Genomic DNA, 5,465 nt, shown 5'->3' with positions numbered 1-5,465 from the left:
ACATGATAATTAGGAACATAAACGATATGAATAATAATGTCATAACAATTGTATTAAATATATAAAAGTAATGAGAGATACAAAAGAGAGAGGGGTACAAAGATTATACCAAGCCACACTCTTGACATGATCAGGAATCTAAGCAAAACCTGCTTGCCTCCCTCTTGACCTAGCCTAACTAGTTATGCCCTAGAATATGATGGAGCTTCGAGGATGATTAGGGTTTCTATTTTCTCAAATGACTTATTCCTTAGGGTGATGGTAGGGGCTAGTATATATAGGCCGGAGCATCAATACTAAGCCCTCGGATCAAATCGGCTTGAATAAACGACATAGATGCAATCCTTATGGCAGTAGAAAACTAACGTAGCGAGGCGGAGGCTGACAGGTGGGGCCCCAGACTAGGTGGCCTAAGGGTGGGACCGGCCGGCCCCACCTGGTAGCCTCTCGTCCTCCGTTCTGGTAACCTTCTAGAATTGTTTAACCCATGGATAATCATGATTAAGTCTGACATCTAGGTCCACCTTGATGGTTTTCTAGATAAACCTTGCAAAAAATATAGATTCACCAAAACTCATGGAATTTGTTAGTTTAAACCCCTAGACCTTTGTTGGTGATCATATTTATGTCCTTATACAAGTTATATTGACGGTTTATAATGTTTGTTATCTACCGTCAACAAACTCCCCCAAGCTTAACCTTTGCTAGTCCCTTAGCAAAGCTAAACTCAGTAAATGGATCAGGGGCTTTAAGATTTTTGAAAACATTGAAGCTACTCCTCAAAAGTACACATGTGTTCAAACAAAAATTCTCCTCCAGATTAGAATAAACCGATCTGACTTTCAAACTTACCCATATTACCTTTAACCATGGGGTTTCTTAGCCTTCACTTGGGTCTTGAGCAATTGAAAGATAGAACAATCAAGTCAAGCACTATGTCTCAAGTTCTTTGCTCAACCATTATTTTGGAGTTTTTATAGATTTCAAAATAAAACTCAGAGCTTTCATTGTATGACACTCTCAAGTCTCTCAATATATGTGGTATTTGTGGATCCTTACCAAGGCAATAATGATGCTACGCCTTTCTCTTCCTACAACTAAGGCTTATGTGGAGCTCATAGGAGTGGAAAAAACATGAAAGAGCATACTTGTAATACATATATTGTAAAGTCAAACCTCGGATCCAAAGAGAGTTGAGTCATACAATCAAATTAAGATGTGCATGTGTATGAATGTATATGGTGGATATATATGATGGCTAACCTAATTCTACTATGCTCCTTGAGAACATATCTCTCTTTTAGAACTCAGAAAATACTTTGCAAGAAAACATGGGCTATCTTATTCATCTCTTTTTTTCTTTTCTCTTTTTTTAGGCGGGCATCTAAGTACCCATTGTTTTCAATATCACAGACACTTGTCCATTTTTCCTTCTCTCTTTTTTTATGAATAACATTTTCATAGCCCCATGCTTCTTTTCTGCAACAAAACTTTTGAGATAACAACAACAACTTGGAGCATTTATTTGGTGGATAATCCTGTGAAGCATGTTTTGTGTTTACTCCCAATGTAGGAGTAAAACATTTTAGGTGGATCTAGATGAATGGCATGTTTTTGCACCTACTAATGGAAACGGGGATCCCGATCTTCCGTCAGGTAGTGGTAACTATCGTTGTGGCGGGGAATGATACACCGATCCGGCTTCAGATCAAAAGATCGAACCCTGCAATATTAGCACCACAACTCCTCTGGTTATCAACTGAGACATGAATCCGATTGACCTCGCCAAGAAGGCTAATCCCTGCCTACGCAATGAAGAACACAAGTATGAACAAGAAAGAAAGCAACCAAATTGTAGATGAATGATTAATCTAACGAAGTTGGGGTCTCACAAACCGATGAACAGCGAAACTGTTCTTGATAGATTAATCTAAGCAAAACACCCAAACCCTAATGGAAGGGTGGCAGCTATTTATGAAGACTCTAGGGTCGTGCAAGACCCCTAGACATGCCTCCTAATGGGCCCAAACACGATACATGGTCCAACGGACCAAAAGACGGTGTCGTAACACCCTAGCAGATTCTGGATGCTGACTTGTTTCGACGATTCCCATTGATTCTGAAAGGCTTTTGATGTGAGACCACTTGGATTGGCTTCCTTCTCAAATTAGATTTATAACCATATATGGATCATTGAAAATGGAGTCTGGATGCGTCTAGGGTGACCAGTTTAAGTTAGACTGGTCTTAGAGGCCAAGGCAGACTCAAAATCATGTTGGATTGGGCCTCTGGTTTCTGTTGAACATCCTTGCTGGTCATCAACACCTCCACCTCTTCCTCTAAGTCCCTCATGACCCTCTCCAATGTTCCTAAGCAAGATAACATCATTAGGTACTACTCTATTCTCAAAAGTATGAAAATGATCGCTTAAGAACGAGCTCACCTCTAAATTGAGTTGACGCATTCGAGCCGGAGTCATTGGACCTTGCATGATGATTGGAGGATCAGCGGGTACATCTGAAGGAGTGATGTCCTAATCATCCTCTCCCTCTTGAAACCGAGTCATCCTTGACTCAAGCTCATCTTCTACTCCCAAATAAGGCTTCAAATCTACAATGTTAAAGGTGGGACTAACCCCGAACTTGGGTGGCAACTCAAGTTTCTAGGCATTATCATTTATTTTCTCAATTATCTTATAAGGACCAGCTGCTCTTGGCATTAATTTAGACTTACACAGCTTAGGAAATCTATCTTTTCTCAAATGTAACCAAAACAAATCACCCGATTCAAGTTTAATTTCTTTTCTACCTTTACTACCAGCAATTCTATACTTTTCATTCATTCTTTCAATATTTGCTTTAGTTGTTTCATGCAACTTACGAATGAAATCAGCATGCTCTCTAGCATCACTATGTGTTCTTTTAGTGGTAGGTAAAGGCAAAAGATCAATTGGAGCCGAGTGTTAAAACCATACACTACCTAAAAAGGACTTACCTTGGCAGTAGAATGTTCTACCCTGTTATATGCAAACTCCACATGCGGTAAACACTCTTCCCACATCTTCAAATTGCACTTCAAAATTGCTCTCAACATGGTGGACAATGTTCGATTCACAACCTCAGTTTGCCCATTAGTTTTGGGATGACATGTTGTATAAAACAGCAGCTTGGTCCCTAATTTATTCCACAAAGTGCGCCAAAAATGACTCAAGAATTTTGCATCACAATCTGAAACAATAGTAGAAGGCATACCATGCAAGCGAACGATTTCTTAAAAGAAAAGATCAGCAATATAAACAACATCGTCGCTCTTATGACAAGGAATAAAATGTGCCAACTTAGAAAAATGATCAACCACCACAAAAATACTATCCCTCCCCCTCTTAGTCCTTGGCAAACCCAACACAAAATCCATAGATATATCAGCCCAAGGAGTAGAAGGAACAGGAAGAGGCATATACAAACCATGTGGGTTCAACCGCGACTTTGCTTTTTGACATGTGGTGCACCGAGCCACGTACCATTCTACATCTCGCCCCATCCTAGGCCGAACGAAATGTGTGGACAACACCTCCTCTGTCTTTTTGGCTCCAAAATGTCCCATCAACCGGCCTCCATGTGCGTCATGCAACAACAAAAGACGAACGGAACCAACTAGAATGCATAGGCGGTTAGCTGTAAACAAAAACCCATCATTGATCATAAACATATTCCATGTACGTCCCTCTCTACAATTTAGCGACACGTCCTTAAAATCAAGATCAAGCGCATATTGTTCTTTTACTGATTCAAGCCCAAAAATTAGACAATTAAGTTGGGACAACAATGTATATCATCTAGACAAAGCATCAGCAATCACATTATCCTTCCCTTTCTTGTGTTTGATAATATAAGGAAAAGATTCAATAAATTAATCCATTTAGCATGCCTACGATTCAGATTATGTTGAGAACAAAGATACTTAAGTGATTCATGATCAGAATGAATAACAAATTCTTCAGGCCACAAATAATAATGCCACGTCTCTAAAGAACGGACAAGTGCATACAATTCCTTATCATACGTGGAATAATTCAGAATAGGACCATGTAATTTTTCACTAAAGTAAGCAATGGGTTTACCATCTTGCATCAAAACACCCCCAATGCCAACTCCACTAGCATCACATTCTAGCTCAAAAGTCTTACCAAAATTTGGAAGTTGCAGCAATGGTGCGTGTGTGAGCTTGTCCTTCAAAGTGTCAAAGGACTCCACATGTGCCTTTCCCCAATGAAACACCACCCCTTTCTTCGTCAATTCATGCAACGGGGTAGCAATGGTGCTGAAATCTTTGACGAAGCGGCGGTAGAATCCTGCAAGACCAAGAAAAGTCCTCACCTATCTAACGGTTTGGGGAACCGGCCAGCTCTATATGGCTTCAATTTTCATCTCGTCCACCTCAATTCCTTGTGGAGTTACAACATAGCCAAGATAAGAAACTCGATCCGTGCAAAAGATGCACTTCTCAAGGTTATCAAATAGACATGCATCATGTAAAGCATTAAAAATAGCACATAAGTGATCCATATGTTCAACAAAAGACTTTCTGTAAATCAATATATCATCAAAGTAAACTACCACAAAATGACCAATAAAAGCTCTTAAAACCTCATTCATTAAGCGCATGAAAGTGCTAGGTGCATTTGTCAAACCAAAAGGCATTACTAACCACTCATACAACCTGAATTTGGTATTAAACGCAGTTTTCCATTCATCTCCAAGTTTCATTCTAATTTGATGGTAGCCACTTTGCAAGTCAATCTTGGTAAAAATTATAGAACCACACAACTCATCAAGCATGTCGTCTAGCCTAGGAATAGGATGACGATACCGAATAGTAATATTATTGATGTCTCTACAATCAACACACATACTCCAAGTTTTATCTTTCTTAGAAACCAAAAGTACAGGAATGGCACAAGGACTAAGGCTTTCACATACATACCCATGGTCCAAAAGGTCTTGGACTTGCCGCTGAATTTCCTTAGTCTCCTCAGGATTGGTTCGATAGGCAGCACGGTTGGGCAAGGTTGCTCCCGGAATCAAATCGATTTGATGCTCTATCCCTCTCATAGGTGGCAGCTCCAAGGGTATCTCTGCTAGAAAAATATCCTCATACTCCTGCAAAAGGTTAGTGACAGCAGAAGGCACTGAGCTAACAATATCATCAAGTGAAAATATAGCTCGTTAGCATACCAAAGCATAGCAAATACCATCATCAGAAATTTCAGCAAAGTCACATTTTGTTGCAAGCATAACACCACCCTTCAATTTAATCCCCTTGGCCTTAGAAATTGATGTAGACTTATCCTTTTTAGGTGGGAGAATAGAATTAGCAACTTGCTGCTTTTTAGATTGAACATCATACAAACTAGCAACGTGTTCGCTATCAGCTTATACAATTTGAGCAGGGGTCAAAGGTACCAA

The sequence above is a fragment of the Miscanthus floridulus genome, chromosome 7, assembly GCF_019320115.1.
Source record: "Miscanthus floridulus cultivar M001 chromosome 7, ASM1932011v1, whole genome shotgun sequence".
Classification (NCBI taxonomy): domain Eukaryota; kingdom Viridiplantae; phylum Streptophyta; class Magnoliopsida; order Poales; family Poaceae; genus Miscanthus; species Miscanthus floridulus.
Note: the sequence above shows the minus strand (reverse complement) of the source record.